Genomic DNA, 14811 nt, shown 5'->3' with positions numbered 1-14811 from the left:
AGGGGTTTGGACCTGCTGCTTTGTCCTACCCCTGGGTTGTCCCTTGCAACCCCCAGTACCTCTTTGCCCTTTACTAGGCCGCAGCCTGGGGCTTTCCAGGCTGGAGCTTCCCTAGCTCCTCAGCCTGTCCCCCAGCCCTGTTCCACTCAGGTACCTATCCTCAAGCTAAGCAGCCAGGCCCATCCCTCTCTGAAAGCAGAGAGAGACTGACTGTGCTCTGGCTTCCCTGCCCTCTTATAAGCCCCAGGGCTTCAGTTTGGGGCGTGGCCCCAGCTGTGGCCACTTCCCTACTCGGCCCAGCTTCCAGAGCCACGCCTCTCAAGCCCTGGCAGGCAGCATTTCAAGCCTCTCCGGGCAGGAGCCGGGTCCACCCTGCTACAGGGTACTTGTACCCCTGGGTATACACAGAGGTCTTCCAGGGGGTACAATAACTCTTCTAGATGTTTGCCTAGTTTTACAACAGGCTACATAAAAAGCAGTAGCGAAGTCAGTACAAACTAAAATTTCATACTGACAATGACTTGTTTATACTGCTCTATATGCTATACACTGAAATGTAAGTACAAGATTTATATTCCAGCTCATTTATTTTATAATTATAGGGTAAAAAGAGAAAGTGAGGAATTTTTCAGTACTAGTGTGGCTGTGACACTTTTGTATTCTTATGTCTGATTTTGTAAGCAAGTTGTTTTAAGTGAGGTGAAATTTGGGATATACAAGATGAATCAGACTCCTGAAAGGGGTACAGTAGTCTGGAAAGGTTGAGAGCCAGAGGACTGGGAAAAGGCAAATACAGTACCTAGTTATAAAAACGGGGAATTATAGTCCAGACAGCTTAATTTTTGTACCCGGAAAGATAATGGAGCAAATAATTACACAATCAATTTGTAAGCACCTAGAACAGGGGTGGGCAAACTTTTTGGCCCAAGGGCCTCAGCTGGGTATGGAAATTGTATGTCGGGCCATGAATGCTCAGGAAATTGGGGTTGTGGTGCGGGAGGGGGTGAGGGCTCAGGGCTGGGGCAAAAATGAAGCGTTCAAGGTGTGGGAGGGGGCTCCGGGCTGGGGTGGGGGAGTGGGGTGGTGAGGGCTCCAGCTGGGGGTGTGGATTATGGGGTGGGGCTGGGGATGAGGAGTTTGGGGTACAGGGTGTTCCGGGCTGGGACTGAGGGATGAGGAGGGTGGGAGGAGGATCAAGGTTGTGGCAGGAGGTTAGTGCGTGGGGAGAGACTTATGGGTTTAGGCTCCGGGCAGCACTTACCTCAAGCAGCTCCCGGAAGCAGCGGCATGTCCCTTCTCTGTTGGAGCGCCGGAGGGGGCTATTGGAGCGCATAGGAGCCAGAGGGGGGCCATGCCGCTGCTTCTAGGGGGCCACGTGGAGCGGCCCCTGTCCCTGCTACCCGACTGAAGCACCAGAGCGGGGCCATGCAGCTGCTTCTGTGTGAAGCAGGTCCCAACCCTGCTCCCCAGCTGGAGCGCCAGAGCGAGGCAGGCCCCAGACCCTGCTCCCCAGGCTGGTGGGCTGGATCCGACTCGTGGGCTGTAGTTTGCCCACCCCTGACCTAGAAGATGATAAAGTGATAAGTAACCGTTAACATGGATTTGTCAAGAACAAATCATGTCAAACCAACCCAATATATGTCTTTGACAGGGTAACAAGGCTTGTGGATAGGGGAGAAGCAGTAGATGTGATATCTGGACTTTAATACGACTTTTGGTATTCTCACATGCCCGTCTCATAAGCAAACTAGGGAAATACAGCCTAGATGAACCTGCTATATGGTGGGTGCACAACTGATTGGAAAACCATACTCAGAGTAGTTATCAATGGTTCACAGCCAAGTTGGAAGGGCATGTTGAGTGGGGTCCCACAGGGATCTGTCTTAGGTCTGGTTGTTCAATGTCTTTATCTATGATATGAATAATGGCACAGAGAATACACTTATAAAGTTTGCGGAAAGTACCAAGCTGGGAGGCGTTGCAAGTGCTTTGGAGGACAGGATTAGAATTCAAAATGACTTGGACAAACGAGAAATGATCTGAAGTAAATAGGATGAAATTCAATAAGGACAAGTGTGAAGTACTCCACTTAGGAAGCAATAATCCACTGCACAAATACAAAATGGGAAATGAGCATCTAGGGAGGAATACTGCAGAAAAGGATCTGGGGGTTATAGTGGATCACAAACTAAATCCAACAATGTAATACTGTTGCAAAAAAACAAACATCATTCTGGGATTTATTAGCAGGAGTGTTGTAAGCAAGACATGAGAGGTAATTCTTCTGCTCTACTCAGCACTTATAAGGCCTCAACTGGAGTATTGTGTCCAGGTCTGGGCACCCCACTTTGGGGAAGATGTGGACAAATTGGAGAAAGACTAGTGGAGAGCAACAAAAATGATTAAAGGTCTAGAAAACGTAACCCACCCATGAGGAAATATAGGAAAAATTGGGTTTGTTTAGTCTGAAGAGAAGAAGACTGAGGGAGGACGTAACAGAGTTCAAGTACATAAAAGGTGGTTATAAAGAGGGGGGTGATAGTGTTCTCCTTATCCACTGAAGACAGGACAAGAAATATTGGGCTCAAATTGTAGTAAGGGAGATTTAGGTTAGGCATTAGGTAAAGCTTCTTAACTGTCAGGATGGCTAAGCACTGGAACAAATTACCTAGGGAGGTTGTGGAATTGCCATCATTGCAGGTTTTTAAGAGCAGGTCAGGCAAGCATCTGTCAGTGATGATCTAGATAATACTTAGTCCTTCCATGAGTGCAGGGGACTAGACTAGACTTTCCAGTCCTATATTTCTATGATTCTATTATTGGGGCTCTGGCTATCTGTAAGATGCCTCTCACCAAGCATTACGATGGCCGATGAGATCTGCTGAAGCACTCAAGCTTACAGTCCTGATATGTAAACATCAGGGAATTCTGATGGTCCTCAGAGAGTCGTTAACTGTAGAATTCACTTCTCCTGTTGATCTATAGGAGCCTGAGTTTGATGACCCCAACTTTAAGATATCTTTGCTCAGGATTTTGGTTGAGGGAGGACTAGGGAACAGGTGCAAGTGTATTTGGAAGAGAGTTTTTTGTTGAAATAATGTAACAACTCTTAAAAGAAGCCAAGGTATAGATGAAGATTCTCAAACCCACACAGACAATCACAGAGAAGCTTTCTGAATTCCACAGTCCTGAAGAAGGCTTATCTTCACATTCCCATTCTACTTTCCCCCAGAGCAGTCCTCTGATTGGTAAATGGATGGCAGCTATTTCAAATCCAATAGTTACCATACAGTCTGGCCTGTGCTCCCAGCCTCTTTTCCAGGATTGTGTAAGTATTATGGAGGCACTGGTCACAGCTCAATTTTTAAGGTTGAGGTGAATTTTGCACTTATCTATGAAATATACAGCATATCGTCCCCAAAATTACAGCATGTATTCTGAGAAGAATGCAGGGGGTGCAAATTGGAGATGCAAATTGAGGGAGAGGCAAATTGTGATCTGTGCATGCAAGGGAGAGCAGAGAACAGGAGAAGAGGAAATTGTGGTGTATTTGTGCAGGGGAACATGGAGGCCAGGTGTATTCTCTGGCTGCTTTGTGGTGTTCTAGTGACATAAAGCAGCTTATAACCTGGTCTATTTGGCCAATACACTGTGGCTTGTTTATGCTGCTCCAGAGTGGCAGAAAGCAACCAGAGTGTATCAATGAATCTGGTCCTAAAAGTTAAAATTAAAAAAATTATTTAAGGCTGATATTATTTATCTTCCAATCATTAGAGATGTCATGGTGCAGTTCTCTGTAGTTCTTGTTCAGTATGTTCATGTATAACATTTTTAATAATTTTAAAATAAGTATATTCCCTACAAAACCTACATTAGGGTGGAGATAAAGTTGAGAGTATGTATCGGTAACTGGATAAAATACATTATAGGGATCATAGAAGTGTAGGATTGGAAGGGACCTCAATAGGTCATCTAATCCAGTCCCTTGCACTCAAGGCAGTACTAATTAATAACTTGACCATTTCTGACAGGTGTTTGTCTAACCTGTTCTTAAAAACCTCCAGTTATGGCAATTCCACAACTTCCCTAGACAATGTGGCTGTTGTAATTGTATCAGAAACTAGCATTATAAAGCCAGGAAATGAAAAGTGAAGATTACACTTAGAAGAAATCCAAATATGTTAAGTTATAGAAATGTTACCTGTATAAAATATATAAAATACTCTGTGTGTGTGTGTGTGTGTGTGTGTGTGTGTGTGTATCTCTCTTAGAGCCACAAACACTCAAATGCTTTAATCATACTCTGATTGCAGTGTCACTACGGGTCAGAGTTAAGGTTGTTTGGCTGCCGTAACTGTTCATTTCTATACCTTAAAATATTTGGATTTATTTTAAACTGTGATTTTATTGTATTATGGTTGTGTCTAGAACCTTTATATAGGTGTCTTATTGTTATGTACATCTACATTAAATTAACTTGAGTTTATAATGCTTGTTTTTTAAATAATTACATCATCTATGTAATGTATTTTGCCTAAGTTACTGATCTGACTTTCATCCTTAACTCAATCTTAATGTTGTTTTGTTTGGGAATTAATAATAGCTTTCAGCAAGAAGGGAATTAATTCCTATCTGTATAATTCTGCTAACCAGAGCTTTGTGCAAAGAGAAAGCTGATGTAAGCAGGCAGAAAGATACAGTTTTTGGACCTTCTCAGATTCACGATAAACACAGAAGAAAGCCATACAGAGCCAGGGAAGACAATCAGAGACCGGGGTGTTTGTGGTGGGGTGTGACACTTCCTGGGGATATCTAGGGCTGTGAGGCACCTCACTATCACCTGACCTTAGCGTGAGGAAGCCTTGTCTGGCTGGCATGGGTCAGCTTCCCTACTCCACTAGCCAAGGGCAACACAAGCACTTCCCTCTGAGCCTGCGTAGGCTTCTCTGTCTCTCTACAGGTTAGTGAAAGGCACACTTCAAACCCTGAGCTCTCCGAGAGTCCCACTGGAGTGTCCAGCCCCTGGTCCACTGGATGTTCACAGTATTCACAGATCTGCTGCTTCCAAAGAAACAGTACAGCCCCAGCTTACTAGTTACACCTCAGATCACTGCTCCGTTCACTGTTTATAGTGAAATCTGGAATAGGTTTAACAAAATATAGCAATTCAAAGTCATAGCAAGTAGAAGTATTGGAAAAAAATGGTTATGTATAAAATTATAATACATTCTAGAGCACAGACTTAATTAACAATATATTCTCGTCTAATAAAGAATTACTTGTAAATTCTCAGACAGTTCATACTATACTCTGGCCACCCCCTTCCTTCCATGTGCACTCCTTGCTGCGGCATGGGTGTGAACTGGGCTCCACCCGCTGCGGCACTTTTACTGATGGGGCAGCACTCTGGGTCTTCGGCAGCACTTCAGTGGCAGGACCTTCACTCGCCTCCGGTGTCTTTGGTGGCACTGAAGCTTCATCACCGAAGTGCTGCCAAAGACCTGCGGCACAAGTGAAGGTCCCGCTGCCGAAGATCCGGAGCACTGCCCCATCAGTAAAAGCACTGCAGCAGGTGGCGCCTTTTTTTTTTCCCCGCTCTCCCTCTTCCCTCCAGCTGGTTACATCACTGCTTCCATAGAGCAGGACTCAGCATAGAGGGAGCTTGCAGCAGCAGCATCTCAAAAAGCTGATCTAATTAACAAGGCAGTGTACTTAAGGGAAATGCACCTATCTCTCTCTATTCCTGCTGCCTTGCAGAGTGAGAGAGTTAACCCTTGAGGGCTCAGCCAACTGCTAGTTCATCATTTAGCAGTAAGGAAAATATCCCACCCTCTGTCTCCTCCACCTCAACCAAGCTTCACAATCATCACTGTGTACCAGTATTAAATTGTTTGTTTAAAACTTTTATATACACACACACACACACACACAAATATAGTATTTTGTTTGGTGAAAAAAATTTCCCTGGAACCTAACCCCCCCATTTACATTCATTCTTATGGGGAAATTGGATTTCCTTAACATTGTTTCACTTGAAGTCACATTTTTCAGGAATATAACTACAATGTTAAGTGAGGAGTTACTGTACCTTCTAAGGTCCAGAGTTCAAAATTTGTCCATGTTTGGAATACAGGATCAATGTAGTCTTCGTGAGAAACACAGATCTCCTAATACTGACAGCACCCATGAAGTTTTATATCTTATTCAGAGGCCTTTCTCATCTTGTGCCACATTTTGATTGTCTCTGTATATGGGGATGGTTCACAGCTGGAACATACAAATAATCACTCTTACAAAATCCAGCCTTTATTGAAGCAGCTAGAGGAGGTGTAAATTATTTTATTCCCAGTCAAGTGCTGTCCTTTGGCTCTTAAGTCTAATGTGCAATGTATTCTAGAAGGATCACCAAAAAGTACTGTCTGAAATCAGCCCAATATCACCCTTCTCTTTTGGGCAACTGAATTTATTTAAAGCAACATATGGTTTCTTACCCCTCCATAAGAAATCAGTGACAATTCTATAAAAGTTAACAAAAAGATTGTTATTTAAATTAAAGGGATATGTCTGGATGGGATCTAATATCTTGGACAGGATATTACAACTATTCTACCCAATAACGATACTGGGAGTTTTTACCCATTTAATAAGGATTAATATCAATAATTATTCTGTGTAATTTTATATGAAAAATTGGCACTATCAAAACCCTCTGTATAGTCTATTTGGAAATGTAAAGCTTGGGTTTACATGAGTTTTATGAAGAAAGTGTATTCTATTTTGTGCACTATTATGTCACATCTGAATTCCTGATAAGTTATTCAACTATCCATAGTAAATGGTTGTCCATACCTATACGATGAATCCTCACCTGTTAAGTCATTCAAAAAGCTCCTGATTAAAATGTACATGTTAAATATATTGTGACTATCTGCACCTGTTAAACATTGAAATAAACTTCCTGTAATCTGGTACAACCAATATTTTCATACTTTTATATATCTGGTTGAAAATAAGTTTCCACCTGTCCAGCTATTCTAAACAATACCATGATGCAAGAAAAGGCCTGAAGTCAAATTTGGAACTTTCTCCCATGCTCAATGAGAAAAATGGATATGATTTTGAACTAAAACAATTCCCTGTGGAAAGATTAAATGTCAGAGAAGGAAGTGAAATATATGAAAGCTACTGAATTTAAATATTTGCTTTCTAAGTAATGCTAAAAATCAACCACTGGGTCTGACAAGAGGAGAATTCTTCCACCCCATCTCCCACTTCTACTAGAGAATGGACCTACTGATTTTGAGTCAGAAATGTATCCCCCTTTTACAGTCCATATAACACTGCCTATGTCTAAATATGCTTTAAAAGTTCTCTGTAAAACAGTTAAAACTTCATTTAGTTCAGAACAAAGAGAAAAGAGTAGCACAAAACTTTTAAACGTGATTCCAGTTAAACCAACGGGAACGGAAAGGTAGATTTTTAAACATCTTGTTTACTGTCTGATGGACAGACCTTAATTTTCCTGGAAGCTCAAACTACAATGAACAAGAAAACTGGACTCCAGAGGAATGACACACTAACTAGATGAATGGCGGGGGGGGGGGGGGAGGGGATGGGGAGAGTTGGGGCATCCCCAAAGATCTCCTTTGGCTAAGACTATCTAAAAGTGAGTTTTGTGGAACTGGGCACCGGAACTGTTTTGTGGATTTGGACTGAAAGTGAATGTGTGCTGAAGTCTTGGCTTCCCATGACCTGGTGCAGCTCAGAATCCATCTCAGCACTGCTGAGGGTAGTGTCTTAATCCCAGAAGAGAGCAGGGAATAGAAATAATAGAAACTGTTTTAAGGTTTCAGTACCAACAATGCTGTCAGAAAGGGAGTACATCCATTGGGTTTTCTGATGTCCTGAAAACAAGGATGGTCCCCTGGGCTAGAGCTCTTTAGCTGTCCCTTTTCCTCGCTGGAGCCCACCAGAAGCATTGGACAAATCCCTTCCCATTTCCCTCTCTGTAAAACCCTTTCTGTCCTGGTAATTTTCAGAGTCTCTCATTAAAAGGGATCTCTATTGGAGCCTGACTGATGTAGAGTGATGATCACAGATACCAGCCTATTTGGATGGGGCTGGCTCTTTCAAGGTGCACAAAAGTTTAGAAGAAATGGTGTCTCTGCTCCTGTCACTATTGGGAGATTATCAGGGCACTTAGTAACTGGACAACCGTTAACTGCTATTTTTTAAAAGGAATGTGCCAGTTATAAGAGCCCAGGTAGACACATTGCTCTCACCTGGAGACTCTCTTGTCCATTCACCAATCCTTTGATCCTCTGAGCTCCATATTTATGTGACTGTCAATCCATAGAACTTACCTGGTTGCCATAGTTTCCATGAGGAGGGTTCAGGAGGTGGCTGTTGTATCTATATATTTTTTTCACCCATGACCTTGGTTTCTGGGCCTTCTAATGTCTCCTCCTCATATCCTTGGTGTTTCACCAAGACAACGTGGTTTTAAGAAGGATTCCTTCCTGTGACGGGGTGCTTGATGCCCCTCTAGGATGGCACCTCCTCCAGGTCACTCTGGGGATAGCTTGTGATGTTGACACCCCTTGCCTGCCGTCTCTCCTCCTCTCTCTCTGGGTCTGCAGTCCCTCTCTCGCTCCACGAGCTGCAGCCTCCTCTTCGTGACTCAGCCCCCCAGGTAGCTCACTATCCATTTCCTCCTTCAGGAGTATCAAAATCTTCCTTCAGCAATCCTGTGCAGTAGCCTTTCCTAACCAGGATTCTCAGACAGTCTTCCCAGTCACTGCTGCATAGTGCCACTCCCTCAGTGGCTGGCAGGGGAACCCGGGACTACTCTCTATTCTGGGTTCCAGCTCAGGGACCCTCTAACCACCAGGCCAGACCTATTCCCCCCTGGACCTTACTGCCTTTCCCTGAGCCCTTTCCTCACCATCTGACTTCCCTACCCCAGTTTGCTAGCTTCATCACTCCCTCCTCCCTGGCTGCTCCTTCCAGGGGAAGAGGAAATCCCATCCTCCCCAGCCCAGCTGGGACTAGCAGCTGAGCCCAGCGCAGGGTAGGAGCCACCAGATGGGGCATCTCCAGCTCTGCCCCCCCGCTGACATGATTTACTTCTCTAGTGGTTACTCCAGGCACCAGAAACGACATGCCTGAACTGCTGGGGAGGAGTGCATGATCACTCTTGCAGCTTTCCTTTTCTTCCCCGTCAGAAGTTATTTTTCTGTGGGGAAGAAAAGAAATCTGTGGGGAACATGAATTCTGTGCACATGCAGTGGTGCAGAATTCCCCCAGGAGTAATTGCAAAACAACAGGGCATGGACCTGAGTCACAGTGGGACTCTGGCTCTGACCCACCCTCCTAGAAGGGTACTAGGACCTGAGTATTTGCTGACCCAAGTCAGACTAACTTGTGTGTGGACAGGAGCAGGGCTCCGGCTCAAACCTGAGTCAGAGCCCGAGCTTAGTGAGCAGTGTAGATATACCCTGTGAGTATAGTGCTGAGAATAGTCTCTCTTCACTAATTTCCAACCCCTGTTCTCTCAGTGTGAGACTGCTGGAGAGAGTGCTGCATTCCAGACCAGCATATAGGAGTTGTAGGTATTAGAATATCTCTAAACAGTTTTTTATCATCTCCCACGCACCAGTCTGGAACGGCCTCCTCTTGTATTACTGAACAGACATGGATTTCTGGAATCAGTAGGAGTTCATTGATTTTAGTATGCAGAAGCATTTGTGTTACTACTTTGGTAGCTTCTGCAATTTTTAGAGTCAACCTATTGTTCACAGATTATCCATTGTCATTCAGGGACCAGAGTACAATACATGCTTTTTACTAATTTAACTGAATCTTTTTAACACTCTCCTTATTAACATTCTTCTTCTTTATGATGGCCATGAAAACTTCCTCTAAGCATTATGGGAGACACATGTTGGGAACTAGAGTCCTTGGCACCAAAATATTCCTTAAATGTGATTAGTGATACTGTGTCTTAGTCCTGTGATGTCACAAGACTCCTCATCATTCCATACTGGTGTATTGGAGATGCAGAAATAGAATTTTTACCCAAAAATAGTAACTTCCCAGATTTTTGTCTTCCTGTTATTCTCGACTCCAGATCCATCTCCAGACCCATTCTGTCCACACTAAAATCTCAGCCTGTCTCTCTGACATCTCTTGGATGTCTAGCTATCAGTTCAAGTTCAATATGGCTAAAACCAAGCTCATAATCTCTCTTCTGGTGTCCTTTCTTGATCACAACACTACTTTCCTGTCACTCAGGCCCATAACCTGGCACCATCTTCAACCCAGACCTCTCTCTCTCTGTCCTCACATTGACTATATCTAAATATTTCAGATTCTTTAAGAAAAACATTTTCCTATCTACCCAAGCAGCTAAAACTCTCATCCAGGCTCTCATCATCTCACTTTGTGATTACTGCAATATCCTTGTCTCTGACCTTGACAAATGCAATCCTACCCTGCTTCTAACCATTGAGAATGCTGCTGCAAAGATCGTTCTCCTAGCCTGTCACTTTGACCAAGTAACCCCTCTTTTTGCATCCCTCCACTAGCTCCCCCTTTTCTATTGCATCAAATGTAAGATACTTGTATTCACTTTCAAGGCCCTTCATGGCCTTTCCCCACTCTCTCTGTCACCTCTCATTCAGTACTGAGCTGTCAACTTCTGCCTCCGATCAGCTGCTTGTTAAATTTTCAAAAAAGCATCTTTGTACTTTCTCCCATGCTGCCCCTCACACTTGAGAGGAGCTTCCTGCAAATAGCCACAAAACTAATGCACTATCCTCCTCCAAATACCTCTTTAAAACTCCCCTTTGCCATGATGACTACAAAAAAATTGACATTTAAGTCACTAGTGCTCTGTCTGTCATGTTGGTCAATATTGTCTCCTTGTTTCCAGGTACTCCCTTTCTAGCTGCCTGTGTCCGTTTGTTGTCTCTTGGCTTATACTCACTTGTAAGTGCTTTGTGGCAGGGACTGTCTTTTTCTTCTGTGTCTGTACAGCACTTGGCACAATGGGATCTTGGTTCGTGACTGGAGTTTCTAGGGGCTTATTGTAATAAAAATAATAAATTATTACTGAGGGACATTTGCGTAATGACACAACCTCTTGTGCTCTGGCTGCTTATTTCCCTGCATGATGTCACAAGTTTCAGCTCATGACATGGCATGTGGTTGCTGTAGAGGTGTTTGTAATCTCTAAATGGAAGACACAAGCATCATGACTTGGTATTCAAATTGGGTAGTCAAGGTTTAATGACTCTTGCAGACTGTAGCAGGGTGGACCCTGCTCCGGGGTTTTAAGGGGTTTAAAATGTGGCCTGACAGAGCTGAGCTGATTGGGGAAGTGGCTACAGCTGGGGGCCACGCCCCAAACTGAGTAGCAGGGCCTTATAAAAGGCAGGGAAGCTAGGAGCCCAGACAGTCTCTCTTCTGCCTTCAGAGAGAGATGGGCCTAGCTGCTGGGAAAGAGAGACCAGGTACCTGAGTGCAGCAGGGCTGGGGAAGGCTGAGGAGCCGGGGAGCTCCAGCCTAGAAAGCCCCAGGCTGCAGCCTAGCAGTAGGCTAATAGGTACTGTGGGTTGCAGAGGGCAATCCAGGGGTAGGCCAAGGCAGCAGGTCCAAACCCAACTTTGCCTGTGATGAGTAGGCTGATACTGCAGTCTGCCCCAGGGTGTGGGGCTAGACAATGACTGACAGTAGCCACATACTGAGGCAAGGTAGGGATAGAGGGTGAGGGTTCCCCAAGGAGGGGAGACCCTAAGAGAAAGGGGTTACTGCTAGGGGGCAGCACCCCATGTAAGAGGGCACCAGGTCCAGGGAGGGACACGGGGGCCTGAAGACAGGTGGATCACCAGCCTGCAGAGGGCGCTCCATTGCCTGGAACGAGCTAATTCCCCAGAGCAACCAGCAGGAGGCGCCGCAGGGGTGAGTCCAACCCGTTTACACAGACAATCAAACCACTGACCCCTCCACCCCTGAACACACATTAGCTTGGCCCTGTGAGTAAAAAATGAAAGAGGAGGATTTGGAGAGTGGTTCACAAAAGTACCCCTAGCCTGGTTAAAAGGGGCATAGAAAGGCTGTCGTCATGGCCCCTTGTTGTAATGTACTGCTCTGTTGCACGTTGTGGGGCCGATGTTTGAATCCCACTGTGTTTTTCTTCCCTAGCACCATCCCCCAGACCTGTAACGGCAGAATGCTATAGCACTGGCATTAGTGGTGGTCCAAATTATACAAGGGAAGGAAGGAGGAAATGTGCGCTTGCAGTGTGTCGACCCCCTACTAATTTGGGGAAGAGGTCTGAAATACTGGGACCATATGTGGGAGGTCTGGGTCCCCTCCTTGGCTAGGGGAGACTGGCAGAGCATGGAGAGGGTTTGAAGGGAGTCAGCCTCCAACAGGAGCCAATAAGCAATGACAACACATCCTGTGGAAAAGTTACTTCAGACAGTTTTACACTTTACTTGCTGTCCCTATATATGCATGTGAGATTCTGTACACACACAGAACACTATCTCTCACATACACACATGCACCATCTCACAAACATAATGCTGGAAAAGAGGTCGATAGGAGAGAATCCCTGACCCTTCTGCTTTTGCTCATGGAGAAATGGTCTTATTGGTTGGTAGAGATGAGCATGCTCCTGCTACTTAAGTGAAATCACCTGCATCTGGTCCATAGAGGCAGGCAGGATGCCATAGTTAGTAATACACCACACACAAGCTTGCAGAGGTGGTGAGGAATGTGTACCTGTGTTCATTTCTGATTAGCTGTGTGTGCAGACTTGCTGTCCAGGTAGTTTTAATGTATATAGATAGACTTTAAGATTTCTGCGATTATTGTTTTTTGATTTCCCCGCTTAGTGCAACTGTTGGGGATAAATCTAAAGTTACAGAGATAGGCCTTGCTTTTCCTTGTGCAGGAGATTCCTCTGGGCATGTGTGTCAGGTGTAGGGGAACAGGTGTTTGGTCCATGTGTGAGTGGCTGCCAGTCTCAGGTCAGGAAGTTTCCAGTAAAAGTGTCCCTGTGATGGTTGGGTTGGTTCCTGTGTCTCTTTGCTCACATCCTTCCCTTCAAACTGCAGCTTTGCTCTACTCGGCTTCAGGCCAATGATTCTGACCAAGGGTCCCTTCTCCACAGCGGGGAAGGAGGTGACCTCAGTAGTACCTTGTGAGCCCTTTCATATTGACAGCCATTGTGTTCTCTTCTCAGTGCTTCAGCATTGAGCTGTGCCTGACTCAGATCTGCACTTGACCTGGGAACTTCCCATTTGAGATCATAGAATCATAGAACTTAAGATCAGAAGGAACCATTATGATAATCTAGTCTGACCTCCCGCAAGATGCAGGCCACAAAAGCTGACCCACCCACTCCTGAAATAATTCTCTCCCTTGACTCAGCTGTTGAAGTCCCCAAATCCTGATTTAAAGACTTCAAGTAGCAGATAATCCTCCAGCAAGCGACCCCTGCCCTATGCTGCGGAGGAAGGCGAAAAACCTCCAGGGCCACTGCCAATCTACCCTGGAGGAAAATTCCTTCCCGACCCCAAATATGGCGATCAGCTGAACCCTGAGCATGCGGGCAAGACTCTCCAGCCAGACACTCAGGAAAAAGACTTTCAATATCCCAACATTGACCCTCGGTACTAATTACCAGTGGTCGCACGTTATTGACCTATTGACTAAATCACGTTATCCTATCATACCATTCCCTCCATAAACTTATCAAGCTTAATCTTAAAGCCAGAGAGGTCCTTCGCCCCCACTGTTTCCCTCGGTAGGCTGTTCCAGAATTTCACTCCCCTGATGGTTAGAAACCTTCGTCTAATTTCAAGCCTAAACTTCCCGACTGCCATTTTATATCCATTTGTTCTCGTGTCCACATTAGCACTGAGCTGAAATAATTCCTCTCCCTCCCTAGTATTTATCCCTCTGATATATTTAAAGAGAGCAATCATATCTCCTCTCAACCTTCTTTTGGTTAAGGAAAACAAACCGAGCTCCTCAAGTCTCCTTTCATACGACAGGCTTTCCATTCCTCGGATCATTCTAGTGGCCCTTCTTTGTACCCGTTCCAGTTTGAATTCATCCTTCTTAAACATGGGAGACCAAAACTGCACACAGTACTCCAAATGAGGTCTCACCAATGCCTTGTATAACGGGACTAGCACCTCCTTATCTCTACTAGAAATACCTCGCCTAATGCATCCCAAGACCGGATTAGCTTTTTTAACGGCCACATCACATTGCCGACTCATAGTCATCCTGCGATCAACCAGGACTCCGAGGTCCTTCTCCTCTTCCGTTACTTCCAACTGGTGCGTCCCCAGCTTATAACTAAAATTCCTGTTAGTCATCCCTAAATGCATAACCTTACACTTCTCACTATTGAATTTCATTCTATTACTAATACTCCAGTTTACAAGGTCATCCAAATCTCCCTGGAGGATATCCCGATCCTTCTCCGAATTGGCAATACCTCCCAACTTCGTGTCATCCGCAAACTTTATCAGCCCACTCCTACTTTTGGTTCCAAGGTCAGTGATAAATAGATTGAATAAGATCGGACCCAAAACCGAACCTTGAGGAACTCCACTGGTAACCTCCCTCCAACCCGACAGATCACCTTTCAATACGACCCGCTGCAGTCTCCCCTTTAACCAGTTCCTTATCCACCCCTGGATTTTCATTTCGATCCCCATCTTTTCCAATTTAACCAGTAATTCTTCATGCGGTACCATATCAAACGCCTTACTGAAATCAAGATATATT

This window comes from Mauremys mutica, chromosome 1 (genome assembly GCF_020497125.1).
Source record: "Mauremys mutica isolate MM-2020 ecotype Southern chromosome 1, ASM2049712v1, whole genome shotgun sequence".
Taxonomy (NCBI): Eukaryota; Metazoa; Chordata; order Testudines; family Geoemydidae; genus Mauremys; species Mauremys mutica.
The sequence above is the reverse complement of the archived record's forward strand: the minus strand, read 5'-3'. Positions refer to the sequence as shown.